This window comes from Balaenoptera physalus, assembly GCF_965194825.1.
Source record: "Balaenoptera physalus genome assembly, chromosome: 7".
Classification (NCBI taxonomy): domain Eukaryota; kingdom Metazoa; phylum Chordata; class Mammalia; order Artiodactyla; family Balaenopteridae; genus Balaenoptera; species Balaenoptera physalus.
The window spans coordinates 89721712-89737218 of record NC_138886.1 but is presented as its reverse complement, the minus strand read 5'-3'; the positions used below and the strand labels follow the sequence as shown (position 1 = coordinate 89737218).

Here is a 15507-nt window from a genome sequence, read left to right as displayed (position 1 = left end):
CCAGGTCTCCATGTGGCCTGCTTCTTCATAACCTCTGATTGTAGACCACCTGTCTGCAGTAGCCCCTGGCCTCCCTTACCCCGTGCACTGGGTCAGCTCCTGAAAGCACCATGCTTGCTGTTTGTGTGTTGACTGCCCCCTCCCTCGCAACCACAGACGCAAAACCCCAGGTACTGCTGACCCTCAGTCCACACCTGGTGGCTGCCCGGGGCATGCCCTGGCCATGTGGGCTTTGTCCAGTCTCCAGGAGTTCCTCAGCCTAGCCGGCTCGGCCAAGCCCATGCTTTGCAAACCACTAATGATGGAGCGCCATGTTCTTGGCTCTGACATTGACCGCTGACTCAGACCACGAAACCACTGGGCCACAGGTGAACGTGGGAGTGAGGACAGGTGTCTGGAGCTCTGCTGGGGTAGGTGGCTTGTGGTTTGGCAAAGAGGTGTCTGCTGGCAGGTCAGGTCTAGTCTAAGTACCCCCCTTCCTTTCCCGAAGGTTGATTGCTAGCCTTGGCCTGTCCAGGGAGCCAGCTGGGCAGAAGGCCCAAACTCAGGCCATGAGGAGGTCCTGTGGACAGGCGATGGCTCCTCCATAGTAAACTGGGTCTGAAAGCTCCACACAGGTGTTCAGAGAAAAGTTGCTGAGGGACTGGTGGGGCCCGCACATACCCAGCCTGAAGCCCCCCGCCTTCCTGCCTTTCCTGGCCCAGGGTCAGTCTCCTCATTATCCAAGTCTGGGGACTGCCTCCTCCAGGAAACCTCCAGATGCCCCTGAGGACATGCTTTCTGCATCCCCAGGTCTTTCCCACCACCTTTCACGACCCCCAGCCCCACTGAGGCTCTGGAGGCTCAGGCTGGGGGCTGTCTCCTTTAGCACCCACAGTTTCCCACAGGTTGTAGACAAGTGGAGACACTGCCACTGAGAAGCCAAGGATAGAACTAGCAGGCGTTGCTAAGGGACCCTGGTCTGGGGCTTTGGTGTGCACTATCTCACTATGAACCCATTCTGCATGTGGGGAAACTGAGGCTCTAAGAGCTGAGATTTTAACCCAGGTCCCCTGAGTCCACCCCACCTACCCCAGATGGGTGTTGGGAGCTACCGCGAGGCTGGGGTGAGTCCCGCAGGAGCACTCAGCCATCTCAGGCCCTTTCCTCTCTACCCTGGAGAAGCGTGGCCCACCTCAGATCTCAGGCTGACCCATGGCTTCACTTTCCTTAGGGAGACCCCTGCAAATGCCCTAGGAGCCACAACAGGGTGGGGGCTTTGAGCACAGGCGTAGACTCTCCTGCTCTGAGGTGGGGAGGGGACAGTGGTTGGCCCCTGTGCCTGCCGGACGTCATGCAGTGCCATCCAAAGGGGTGTCCTTGTTCTGATCCTGGTTAGGCCAGCATCAGAACTGCTGAGAGACATTACTTGCTGCCCACCCCCTGCATTTCTACCCAGGTCCCAGGGAGGCTGGTGTGGCTGCTTTGGGGACCCCACTCTGAGCCCCAAGGTGGGAATTTGAGTCAAGTGGATTTGACTGAGGGGTGCAGAGGGGAAGAGACCCCACTTCTCAGCACCTGCCATGGCACCTTTGCACAGATGCACTCACTAATTGCCCCTCAGCACAGGGCATGTGTCTTCTGCTGTGGAAAAATTGACTGCTCAGTGTAGCATGTTAGAAATGACTATACTGCAAAGACACCATTTTTAGTTATTTTACTTGCATAAATCCGTGAAGAAAAGAGTCCTAAAGAGGGATCCTGTATAGGTTCCAGGGTCAGCCGACAAAGTTTTCATGCTGGCTGGGTTCCCGATGACCAGGTGATGTCCTGTCATCGGTCATTTCTCACAGTTGATGAGCAGATTTGGTCCAACAGATAGCAAGGCTACCTTCATCCTGGTAAAGACTATGTCATCAAAAAGTAGGAGTTCCCAGAGGACCTTGTTTGCTAAGAACAACTGTAGGGCAACGAGGTGAGGGAGCAAGATGGTTTTACTTTAACTTGCCTTTTACCCTCTGGCCGCTGTTCGCCTGCTGTAATGCCTGGGCTGTGCTTCTCGGTCTGAAAATGTTGGTCCCCACAGCCTCTTCTTTCAAGTTTCTCTTGAATCCTGTTTGGTTGGCTAACCCCTGGTTCTTTCCTTGCTTTCAGCTAAGGCTGATCAGAAGAATTTGGAAGCTGAGATATTCCATTTCAATTCCACAACTGCTACCTCCCATCTAAGGGAGAGGGTGTGGAGGTTTGAGGGGTGAATTGGCCTGCCCAAGGAAAGGACCCTTGTCCCTTTAGGAGCAGGTAGGAAGCAGGTGTGTCCTCCTGGTCTGACATGGAGTGGGATGGGAGCTGGCTGACCCCAGGGCCTGGTTCTGGGGCCACAACTGCTTGGGGGCTGAACCACCAGACCACTGGGGCCTCCAGCTGCATATTCAAGGCAGGTCCAAGAGCCAGGCCCTGCATGTGACCCACTGGCCTCTCCATGGGGCCAGCTGCCTGTCCAGCCCGTGGATGTTGTCTGCACTGTGCAGATGCTAAAAACTCCGGGGAGTCTCCCCAAAACGTCCATCTCCTGTTGCTGGCTCTTATGGTGTCCAGGCTGGCAGGCCTGTTGCTGGGCAGAGGCTGGGCAGAGTACAACCAGCTCTCATTAAAGACATCTCATAAGTTGATGGAAACCCATCCAGCACAAAGGGGCATTTATTGGGCTGCATGGTGTGTCTCCATCTGAATGCAGGGAGGAGAGAAGCAGCCTTTCACAGAGTGCCAGCAGGGCTGGGCTCTCCTGCTCTGAGGGTGTCAGTTTTCCAGCTCTTTCTCCAAGCTGTGCAACCCGTCCCTTTTTATGTGAGTTACTCACCCTGTCCTGGGCAGGGGACTCGCTGATCCCTCTCCTGCTAAAACTGTTAGAGAGAGAGGGAAAAAGGGGGAGAGGGAGCAAGAGAGGAGAGAGACTAGAGACATGAAAACACAGGTTGAGTTTCCATAGGGATGCTCTGCCTCAATGGTTCTCCATGATGGGAGTGACGTGCATTTATGTCTTACCTGACACCCTCTCAGTAAGATGAAATCAGACGGTGTCATGCCCCAGGAAGTGACTGTTGTGTTTTTGAAAATGGCTGTCATTCCCAATTTGCACAGCTTTGCTTGTGCTACTCCTTCTGCCTGTAATGTTCCTCCAAAAATGTACAATTAAGCAACAATTAAGTCTTATTTGACACCTATACATAATTTTAAAAAATGTAATGTGCTAAAGCCAATGCTAGTAATGTTCTGGAGAGGTTAAGAAGTAGCTCAGTTACTAGTAATAGAGGTCTAAAATTCAAAGACTTAACTAATACTGGATTTATTTTACTCTCACATTGAAACAAACCTGGAGACAGGAAATCTAAGGCTGGCATGGCTCCTCCACAGTACTATTATTATTATTGTTTTCTGCTGTAACGTGCTTATTATGTGCCAAAAAAACCACTACACCATAGCTTACTCCAGACATCTGTAGGAGAGTTCAGTCTTGCCTGCATATAATACAATGAGATAGAGACTTCACACACAGTTTCACAAAACCCACAGAGCAGCTGGGATATGCAACAGGGCAATGTCAGCTCAGCAGGAGGGAGTGGGGGGGATCTTTCTTTTCTGCCTTGCATAGTGTGGAGCTTCCCTCCTCAAAATAGCCTCATGGCCCAAGATGGCTGCTGGAGATCCAACCATCACAACAGAAAGCAGGCATGGGGGCAAAAAGGGCTCATTTCCAGTTATCCCCTCTTAAGGAGCTTTCCAGATGACTCACTCAGTAATTCTGCTTACATCTCATTAGCTACCCATAGATACAGGGTGGGATGGGCAAATTGCCCCCCACACTCCAGAATCAAATCAGGTCTCATTTCCTGAGGGACATGCAGTGGGTAATCTGTGGTGTCTTCTACAGGCCGGCACACCTGTAAGTACAGCTGGTGGAGAGGTACATTGGCTGATTCCTTCTGGAAGGCAAACTTTTAAATACATATCAAGAGGGAGTAAAATATTCATCCCCTCCTGTGTGTCTCAAGTCTGTGATTTTATCTTTGGGAAGCAAAGGGAAAAACACAATGCACATGCATGAATATATTCATGGTCACACATTCACTAAACGACAATTCCGAAATACAGACCTCCTTGGAGATATTGCAGCTTTGGTTCCAGACCACTGCAATAAAATGAACAATTCAATGAGTGAGTCACACAAATTTTTTGGTTCCCCAGAGCAAATTAAAGCTATGTTTATACTATACTGTAGTCTATTAAGTGTGCAATAGCATTATGTCTAAAAAAACAATGTGCATACCTTAATTTTAAAATACTTTATTGCTAAAAAATGCTAACTATCATCTGATGCAGGGTTGCCACAAACCTTCAATTTGTGAAAAATGCAGTATCTACAAAGTGCAATAAAGCAAAGCACTGTAAAACAAGTTATGCCTGTAACTTAAATTTCCAGCAGGTAAAACACATGAGAATGCTGTTATATTCACTTGGTGGGATATTCTGTCATCACTGTAAATGTTACTCATGAAGGACATATAGTAACAAAAAGAGTGCTTACAATGTAACTTCAGAGAAAAGACAGGATATCAAAATGTGCATTGTGATTATCACTAGTTACGGTGCATTTGCAGGAGGCAGGGAACAGAGAGACAGGGTGGCCTTAAGGGCAAGGTTTTCTTTTTAAACTTCCCAAAACCTTGTTTTACACATACACACACATGCACACATTCTTTATATAAAATAATAAAAACATTTAAATAAACAATAAAAATTTATATAAATAATATAATATAATTAAATAATAAAATATAATGTATTATATAAATAATGAATATATTGAATAAAATATATAATTAGTTAATATAATAATATAATATTATGTTCATTTCAGAAAATTTAGACAAGGTAAGAGAAAAAAAGGAAAATGATTCTATCATGCAGGAATAACAGCTTTTCCTAGTTTGATGTTGTATCATCAGTCACCGCCATCGTGAATACTAGGAGGTGCAGGAGGGTGAGGGTGTACGTCTTGCTTTTGCACCTGTGGGTTGGATGGGGCTCAGCCTCAGCTTCAGGTGTGATCCAGGTGTGCTCCGCATGTCTCCCATTCTCCTGGGACATGCTTCTCGGCATGCTCCTCTCCTGTTGGGAGTCCGGAGCTCCCAGATTGGCAAGAAGAGCATGGAAGTCCTCTGAAGGTTTAGGATTGGAATCGGCTACTGATGCTGCTGCCAGAGCAAGCCATTTGGCCAAGCCCAAGATCAACATGGTGGGAAAGTGTCCTCCACTCACATTTGAAGGGGAGGTGTGTGGATACATGCCCATTTATAATCCAAATTACCCCAGACGTATAGCCTTTCATACCTTTTCTATGCTTTTTTATAAAGACATGTTCTTTACACAACAGAATCATTCTACTTATGTTATTTTGTTGCTTAATTATGTTACAAACACAACTTTCCGTGTCATAAAAATTCTTCTGCAACATATGACTGCATACAATTCTATTTTAATGTCATATTATGCCTTATTCAACTTTATGGAATTTATGTCCCCCCCACCTTTTTCTTCTGCTTCTAAAAGCAATACTGCAATGATCATCCTCTCCTGGTACCTAAATCTTTGCACATACCCATGACTTTTTTAAAGAATAAATTTCTAAAGCAGATTTAGGGAGTGAGATAGCTGGCCTCAAGATGCGCACAAGGGACTTCTCTGGTAGCACAGTGGTTAAGAATCTGCCTGCCAATGCAAGGGGCAAGTGTTCGAGCCCTGGTCCAGGAAGATCCCACATGCTGCAGAGCAGCTAAGCCCGTGTGCCACAACTACTGAGCCTGCACTCTAGAGCTTACGAGCCACAACTACTGAAGCCCACGCTCCTAGAGCCTGTGCTCCACAATAAGAGAAGCCCCCACAACGAGAAGCCCGTGCACCGCAACGAAGAGTAGCCCCCTCTCCCCGCAACTAGAGAAAGGCAGTGTGCAAAAATGAAGACCCAATGCAGCAAAAAATTAAAAAAAAAAAAGATGGCCACAATAATCCTTGCTTTCATTTTCACACCCTTCTGTAGTCTCTTCTTACAGTAAATCAGAGCTAGTGTATATGGCCAATAAATTACAGCAGAGGTGATGGTGTGTGACTTCTATGGCTTGGTCATAGAAGGCACTGTGGCTTCTCTCTTCCTCTCCTGGATCACTCTCTCTGCGGGAGCCAGCTGCCATATTGTGAGGATGCTCAAGCAGCACTGAGGAGAGCCCAGTGTGGGGAGGAGCTGAAGCCTCCAAGCAATGGCCACCGGTACCAGCTGGCCATGAGGGACTGAATCACCTTGGAAGTACATCCCCAGCTCCACTCAAATCTTCAGGTGAGACTATAGCCCCAGCTGACATCTGACTGCAGCCTCATAAGAGGCCCTGAGCCAGAGCCACTGTGCAGAGACACTTCTGAATTTTTGACCCACAGAAACTATTAGAGACACTAAATGATTATTTTTTAAAGCCACTTGTTTGTTTTAAAGTGATAGATAACTAATAGTGTGAGTATTTTGGTCGAGAGGCCAAACTCTGCTGTGGTATCAGATAAACCCCAGCATTTTGGTGGCTAATACAGAGTGGTTTATTTCTCACTCTCACACACCTGATGTGGGTAAGGGGGCTCTCCTGCTTTTCAACCAAGTGGTGCCCAGGGACCCAGCATATTTCAATCTAGTAGCAGGTCACTTCCTCTCACACATGAGAATTAGTCATGTGATCACACCCAGATGTATGGGACCAAGAAAATAATTTGACAAACTCTGAGCATTGTCTCTGCCAGTGAATCAAAAGAAATATAAATGGCTACCACATATTTTAAAAAATAGCCTCAGAGCTAAAGACCTATATGTTGAAACCATGATTCACAATGAACAACAAACCCTGAATGTACACAAATTTCCACAGTTGCTACATGAGAAGCATCTGCAAACACAGTGACTGACTCTTCCACACAACAATTTGGCAATATATATCAAGGGCCTTTAGAATATTTATATCCTCTGACCCAAATAATTTTGCTGCTGGGAATCTATTCTAAAGAGACATTGTTTAATATGATAAAAGCATTATGAATAATTCACCATAGCATTATATGAAGTAATGAAAAATTGTAGGCAACTTAAATGCATGCCAGGGAAACGATGATTTGTGGCCCCTCCGTGATAGAATATCATGTGACCATTACAAGAGATGCTTACAGTGCAGCTTGTTATGGCTGACACTACACTGTTATGGGGAGAGGTTGCAAAATTAAATGATTTCAATGATACAAACACACTTCCTTAGAAAAAACCCACTGAAATGTTAACCATGGTTTTCCCTGGGTGGTGGGATGAGGTCTTCTTCCTAATCACCTTTGCTGACTTACCAAGCTTTCTCCAGTGGGCATGTGACACCTTGTAAGCCCGCTGGCTTCTTTCTTCATCCATAACAAAAATGGCATGACAAAAATGCCTTTTTTTTTAGAGGACTTGCCTCTGTCAGTTACAGTTCTGTGTGTATACTTCCTACATTATTTTATAACCAGACAAAAGAGTTAAAAGAAACAACTTAAAAAGTATTGCTGGTCTTTTTGATCCCTAGTCAAAGGCACGTCTATTGGCTTCACTGTCCCCTCTCAGGTGACAGCTTCCCAGCATTCCCTAAGCTTCCCCAGGAGTGGATGCAGGAGAAGGCACAGGCCAGGTAGGATCAGGGATGCTTCAGAGAGTACCAGGGTCCTGGTTCTGCATCCCCAGAGATGGGGTGGGGATAACCCTGGGCTCCTGGGCACCACCCACTCAGGCCAAAGTGAGAGCCCAGCCTAAGGCTGGGGACATCTCCCACCTCACTGGCCCCAGAGGCTGATGGCCCCCATGATGCTCATATTCCCCTATGATGTCCGTGTCCTCCATGATGCCCACAGCCCCTGTGATGCCCATGTCCTCCCATTATGTCCATGACACCCCATGATGTCCTTGGCCCCCTTGGTGCCCATAGCTCCCATAATATCTATGGCCCACATGATGCCCATTGTCCCAAATGCCTATGGCTCCTATGATATCCATGACCCCCACAGGCCCCATGGTGCCCATGGTCCCCATTATGCCCATGACCCTCTGTGATGTACATGTCCCCAGTGATGCTCATGGCCCCTGTGATGTTCATGACCTCCATGATGCCCATAGGCCCCCAGTGATACCGAGGGACCCCCCCTGCCCCCCACCAAAGGTGGCCTCTGCTCCCAGCCCACCACCCACTGAGTGCACTGTCCATCGCACACTCCTTAGGGAACGCCCTGTGTCAGCTGGGGTGGCCAGAGGTGTGCGGGTGGCTCCTGGATGCAGAAGTTAGTCACCAGGGTGTGGACTGGGGAGGGCAGAGGGAACCCGAGGGACACTCTCGTCTCAAGGCTGGCCTCTGCCCTCTGGCCGTGCAGCCTCAGGCCTTGGTCTTACTTCTCTGAACTTTGCAGGGAGAGCACGTGTTCGAGCTACCTCTCCAGCCAGGGCTAGACAGGGTGAGATATGCTTTAGATGTTAGCAGTGAATTATAACTCACATACACCGAAAAAGCACTCATCTTGGAGGTCCAGACTGATGTGTTTTGAGAACTGTTTAGATGGACCATCACGAATATCAAGTCTTAGAACATTGCTGTCCCCAAGAAAGTTTCCTCTGGCCCCTGTGCAGTCAAGCCCTCTCCCCCCACTACAGAAGCCACCACTGTTCTAATTCACTTTGCCTGTTCTGGAACCACAAATAAACGGATTCATTTATTATATGTCTGGCTTCTTTCACTCACAAAATATTTCTGAGGTTCACCAGTGCTATTTGTGTATCAGCAGCCCATTCCTCGATAAGCAGAAGTTTTCAATTTTATGTAGTCCAGTTTATTAGATTTTATTCAGATAAATTCAGATAAAATAATAATTTTATATTATTTTACCAGTTATTTTTTTTGGCATCCTGTACTGGAGGCCTCTTATTCTCCCAAGGTCAGTGTACCAGTTCATTGCCTCTGAGCTCCAAATACCCTTGGACGTTTCTCCTTCCTGGTGAGCAAAATGTCAGGCTCCCCCAGTTCAGGGCACTGGAGGGGTGGAAGGGGGAGGAGGCTCTGATGCCTGGGGGTCTGAGGTGTGGGGGTCAGGACATTTGGTGCCCAGCCATGCACCCCAAATGACATTCCCTTGTGACCTTGCAGCCCCACCCTGGTGATTACCTTTCCAAGGCCTCTAGATTCAGCTTTCCCGCTCTCAGCCCCCACCTGCATCCTGATGCCCTGAGCTTGCTAGGTACCTGGCCACCAGGCACAGCGCCTGCGCCATGGTGGCTGCAGACCAGCCTGGCCCACACAAACCAGCAGATTTCCCTGACATCTAGTGGGCTCAGGCATGCCTTCTCCATTGAGGCCTAGCTCCTTCCAAGCTGACCTCCGTGAGTGCCCTCCCTCAGCCCTGGGTTCTCTGGAGCTTTCTTTTATGTCTCATCAGTGCTTACTAACTGGGCCTATTAGACATCCTGTTCAGGTCACTGTGTGGTCCCTACCCTCTGACTGGACACAGATTGACACAGTCACAGAGATACTCTCCAAGAAGGTCTGTGACCAATGAGATACAAGAGATCTATCAATATAGATATAGGTAGGTAATCTTTTTTTTACCACTTAATCATTTCTAAGTGTGCAGTTCAGTAGTGTTAAGTGTATTCACATTGCTGTACAAAAGATCTCTAGAGCTTTTTCATCATTCCAAACAGAAACTTTCCCCATTAAACACTAACTCTCCATTCCCTTTCCCCCAGCCCCTGGCAACCCACATTCTACTTTTTGATTTTATAATTTGATGACTGTAGATGCTTCATACACATGGAATTGTACAGTATCTGTCCTTTTTATGACTGGCTTATTTCACTTAGCATAATGCCCTCAAGTTTCAACCATGCTGCATCATGTATCAGAATTTCCTTCCTTTTTAAACTGAATAATATTACGAGCGTCTGGAGCGGGAAGAGCTCTGGACGCAGGCTCAGACCGGGGGCTGGCAGCCCTTGAGCTTCCCTGTGTGTGGCGCAGCTGTCGGGAGCTCCCCGGGAACACCGCCATCAGTCCCTCTGCTCCTGGGGCGTCCGTGGAGCACGTTCAATCTGGGCTTCTCCTCTAGCACTCAGAGGACTTTCCTGCCACCCAAACAGCAGATGGTCAGGAAATGAAGACTCACTCCAATATCAACCAGAGGAAAATCTAATTGAATTGGCAAAACATACAGTCAGAAAAATGTGTGGCTTAACACATGTCATTTTGTTAGGTGTTGGCCTTCAGAGACTAAGGACCAATGACCAATAGCTGGGCCAGGGCTGGGGTGGGGCAGTGGAATTTCACGGTCTTTGTGTCAGCTTCCCTCCCAGGCTCACAGGCCTGGGTTCATTTCTACTCCACTCCCATCATACATGTGTGACTGGGTAGGATCCTCAGCTGGGATTCTTGTGATGGGCCAGATGCTGTGCCAGTTACTTTATATGCTGTGTCACTCGGGGCAAGTGTGACTATGAGTAACACAAACCCCAACATACCAGCTGCTTAAGCAAGAAAGATGATCTTTCTTATGTAGAGGATGTCCCAAGGCAAGCAGGATGAGCCTGGTGTGGCAGTTCCATGCTGTCAGAAACCCAGGTTCCTCCTAACTTCCTGTTCTGCTGTTCTCAATACGTAGTCTCCACCTTGTGGCCCAAATAGCTGCTTGAATTCCAGCCATCATGCTTGCATCTATCCAGCAGGAAGGAGGAAGAGAGAAAGAAGTGTGCATCCTACACTCTAAGACACTTCCTTTTTTTTTTTTTGGCCACGCTGCGCGTCTTGCAGGATCTTAGTTCCCTGACCAGGGACTGAACCCAGGGCCATGGCAGTGAAAATGCCGAGGCCTAACCACTGGACCACCAGGGAACTCTCTAAGACACTTCTTAGAAGTTTCTGGATACTTCCACTCACATCTATGGTCAGAACTTAGCCACGTGGCTATACCTAGATGGAAGGGAATCAGGGAGATGTACTTTCTGTTCCAGGTATCCATCCATGTTCCCAACTAAAGTTTCTATGATAGAGGAAGAGAAAGGATAGTGGAGTGCACTTAGCCATCTCTGCTACACACACCTAATTCTTTTTTTTTTTTAAGTTAGAATGTTATTTTTTTTTTGATAAATTTATTTATTTTATTTTTGGCTGTGTTGGGTTTTCGTTGCTGCCCACGGGCTTTCTCTAGTTGTGGTGAGCAGGGGCTACTCTTCGTTGCGGTGCGCGGGCTTCTCATTGCGGTGGCTTCTCTTTGTTTCGGAGTACGGGCTCAAGGCACAGGGGCTTCACAGTTGTGGCACGCAGGCTCAGTAGTTGTGGCTTGTGGGCCCTAGAGCGCAGGCTCAGTAGTTGTGGCACATGGGCTTAGTTGCTCTGCGACATGTGGGATCTTCCTGGACCAGGGCTCGAACCTGTGTCCCCAGCACTGACAGGTGGATTCAAACACTGCACCACCAGAGAAGCCCAACACACACCTAATTCTGATAAATTCTAACCATTGTTTAAGTTTAAATCTTATTTGTGTATTTTTTTCTGAAATTTTATTTATTTATTTATTTATTTATGGCTGTGTTGGGTCTTCGTTTCTGAGGGAGGGCTTTCTCTAGTTGTGGCAAGCGGGGGCCACTCTTCATCGCAGTGTGTGGGCCTCTCACTATCGCGGCCTCTCTTGTTGCGGAGCACAGGCTCCAGACGTGCAGGCTCAGTAATTGTGGCTCACGGGCGTAGTTGCTCCGCGGCATGTGGGATCTTCCCAGACCAGGGCTCGAACCCGTGTCCCCCGCACTGGCAGGCAGATTCTCAACCACAGCGCCACCAGGGAAGCCCCTATGTATTTTTTGTTAAGTAGCCTGATCCTGCAGTATGAAATTCAAAACGGTGTGTGGTGAAACCTCTCCCTCTCACACCTGCCCCCAGAGGTACCCAGAGCTACCAGAGGTTGTCTGGGCCAACAATTCTCAAAGTGGGTCCCAGGACCAGCCCAGCATCATCAGGAAACTTCAGAAATGCAGATTCTTAGGCCCCTGTTCCAGACTTGCTGAGTTAGATGGTCTGGGAGAGAGCCAGGAATCTGTGCTTCAGCCACCCCTTGGGGGTCCTGAGCCTGCAAATACATCTATGCGTGGAGGTGCCCCAGCCCGTCTGTGCCAGTGGAAGCCCACTACTCGCGCTGTCCTTCCCACCATTTCACGGAGAACATTCAGGACCACAGAAAATTTCCCCTTTTTTAACAGCTTGCTTGAGAAAGAATCCACACCCCATACATTTTACCCACTTAAAGTGGTTTTAGTATATTCTGAATTGTGTATCCACCACCTCAATCAATTCTAGGACACTTTGATCATTCTTTTTTGTTTTTAGTTTATTTTTTGAAAAGTCATATTCAAGTGACTCAGGCATTTTAAGAAGGCCTCCCCTCATGCCTGCCCCCACCTGCTCAGGGTCCCCACACCCAGGGAACCACTGCCTTGGGTTTCCTTCTGGAATCTCTTGTTGGGAAGGAGTGAAGCAGACACAGACCAAGGTTCTTTGTCCATACACACAGATGAGGGCAGGGCCGCATTCTCACCATCCTGCACTTTGCACTTTTTCTTGACTTTTCTGTCGGGTGATGAGGCCCACCTGGCCGGCTCTCGGGGGACTCAGGAGCTCCGTGGGCAATAGGTTCCACTCACAGCAGGAGCAGGACCAATGAGGCCTCTGACATCCCCCTCTCAGGGTTTCTTCAGTCAGCATTCAGCTCTGGGCTACCAGCCTGGGAACAATGACATCCCTTCTCCCACACTCCCCACCAAACGCTGACCCCAGACCCTGGGCCAGGATCCTCGGGGTCCTGGCCTGAAGTTCCCTATGGCATTAATCCTGTTAAGTCTGTCCCTGACTGAGTTGGCCAGGGCTCAGCTGGGGTCTTTGTGGGGATGCATCCTCACAAATATTTGTTGAAAGAATAAATGAAAGAGTCAGCTCGTCCCTGAAGCTCCATCAGTAACTCTGGACCTTGGGTACTTACTGCACTTCCCCAAACCTCAGCTTCCTCCTCTGTAGAGTGGGGACTGGAATCTTCACCTCACAGTATAGTGGGCAGGATACAAAGAGAGATGGCCAGTGGTCAGCTGTGCCTGGGACTGGGAAGCGGCAATGTTTTCCTCTTTCTCTCTTCCCAGAGGAAGAAAGTAGCCTTGAGCACAGATGTTGCTTTGTCACATCTAACATTGATGCCCTCAGAGCCTGATTGTGCTTTGCTGCTTGGCTCGCCCACGTGTCCTGAATGGCCAGGCGCCACCAGGGGGCGCAGCGCACCAGGGTCTGAGAATGGACCTGCTGTCCAGGAGACTGAGCAGGGAGAGGGCACAGGACTTTGTCTGAGGAGTGTGGAGAATTTAGTCAAAGGTTTTGTTGGGCACAGGCAACCAAGGGAAAAACAGATACACTTCATCAAAATTAAACACTTTTGGAATCAAAGGACACTATTAAGGGAGTGAAAAGACCACCCACAGAATGGAAGAAAATATTGGCAATTCACAGATCTGACAAGGGTCTAGTGTCCAGAATATGTAGACCTCCTAAAACTCAACCACAAAAAGACAAACAACCCGATTCAAAAACGGGCAAAGGACTTGAATAGACATTTCTCCCAAGAAGATATGCAAATGGTCAGTAAGCACATGAACGTATGCTCAACATCACAAATGTTAATCAAAACCACAGTGAGATACCACCTCACACCCATTGGGATGGTTAGAATAGAAAAAATGGAAAATAAGTGTTGGTGAGGATGTGGAGAAATTGGAGCTCTCATACACTGCTGGTGGGAAAGTAAAATGGTGCAGCCACTGTGGAGAACAGTTTGGTGGTTCCTCAAACAGTTAACACAGAATTACCTTATGACCTAGCAACTCCACTTAGATATATACAAAAACGTGTACACGAATGTTCATAATAGCCAAAAAACAGAAACAACCCAAACGTACACCATTGGATGATGGATTAAACAAAATGTGGTATATCCAAACAATGGAATATTAATCAGCCATAAAAGGGGTGAAGTGCCAGTACATGCTACAATGTGGATGAATCTGGAAAACATGCTGAGTGCAGGAAGCCAGGCACAGAAGGTCATGTATGGTATGATTCTATTTATATAAAATGTCCTGAATAGGCAGATCCAGAGACAGAAAGTAGATTCATGGTTGTCAAGGTCTGAGGGGCCCTGAGTGGTGAGTGATTGCCTGATGGGTACAGGATCTATTTTTTGTTTTCCACTTTCCCAAACTTTATTAAAGAAAAGGCAATGATGGTAGCTCTCTAGAACATAGTCAAATTTCTGGGATTCTTCCATTGAAAATGTGATATTTGATTTCCAAATATATGCCAGAGAGTACTAGGTAAGGGGGAAGCTAAAATTCTAAAATGTTCATCTTCCAACTTTCTCCAGTCTGTGGTCTGTCTTTGGATCAGCAGTAATCACCTGAACAGCCACTCTGGCTGCATGAATTTTTGTCTGCAGCTCTCTGAGCTCTTCTATATGCAGCAAGTGCAGAATTTGAGCAGCTTCATTAAGAACCACATCTCTTGTGTCAAAACCAAGAATATACTTGTCTAAACCAACAGGCAAGCCCTCTTCTGCTGGGTTTGTGCTAGCAACTGCATCCTGTGTCAGGGCTCCTGGACCAAAATGCTAATTGCCTGAAGTACTGCCAGGTAACCACCATGAGCTGACTCTGAAAGTTAGCCTGGACCATGACACCAGCCCTAAAATTAGGATTATTTACATCCAAATTGATCATGGGCTCTGCATTTTTAGTTGCATTGTCAGCAGTTTTTGCATTACCGGGTACCAAATCCTTGTAGTTTTCAGCATTATCTCCATATTCAAGACTAACAGCTAAACCAAGAAGCCAGTCAATTCCTTCTTGTCCATCTTGAATCTTGAAAGAACAGTTGACATCTCTGAGATACTTTTCAAAGAACTTGGGCTGGTCACTGCTGTGGATGTTTCTTAGATTACCTCTGTCTTCAGTCTTGTAGTGTCTACTTTTCTGGTCTTCAATGCAAACATCGTTTCTAAATTTTGTTTCATCTCTTCAGTAGAAGAGGTAGGTGGTGGTAGTTGAAGGCCATCGTGCTCCCTGCTTCAGTCGGGAGGGCGGGGTATTCTTTGGGGGTGATGAGAACATTCTGGATTAGTGGTGATGGTTGCATAAGTCCGTGAATGTGCTAACAACCACTGAATTGTACACTTTAAAAGGGGAATTTTATGGTATGCAAGTGATGTCTCAATTGAAAAAAGACTTTCTTGCTCAGTGTGATATGTGGTGGCTGAGGGTTGGTCATGTCCTTGCAACTCTGGCCCCCCAACCCACGGCATTCTTAAACATTTCTGCCCAGTTTCCACATATTTTCAGCTTTCTGTCAAATTCAT

The 15507-nt window shown here is 47.4% G+C and overlaps 1 long non-coding RNA gene and 1 pseudogene across 2 annotated transcripts; both read right to left on the bottom strand.

Annotated features, from left to right (window-relative positions):
- Positions 1–1681: 1681 nt before the first annotated feature.
- LOC309664503 lies at positions 1682–9986 on the bottom strand. The gene is made up of 2 exons (XR_014265836.1): positions 4131–9986; positions 1682–3141 (listed from the first exon to the last, which is right to left on the bottom strand). It is a non-coding gene; the product is annotated as an uncharacterized lncRNA (long non-coding RNA).
- Positions 9987–12476: 2490 nt separating this feature from the next.
- On the bottom strand, positions 12477–15453 carry LOC309665192 (RNA transcription, translation and transport factor protein pseudogene; annotated as a pseudogene). Its single transcript has 2 exons — positions 15449–15453; positions 12477–15167 (listed from the first exon to the last, which is right to left on the bottom strand). The product of its transcript is annotated as an RNA transcription, translation and transport factor protein pseudogene (transcript).
- Between the last annotated feature and the right edge of the window lie 54 nt (positions 15454–15507).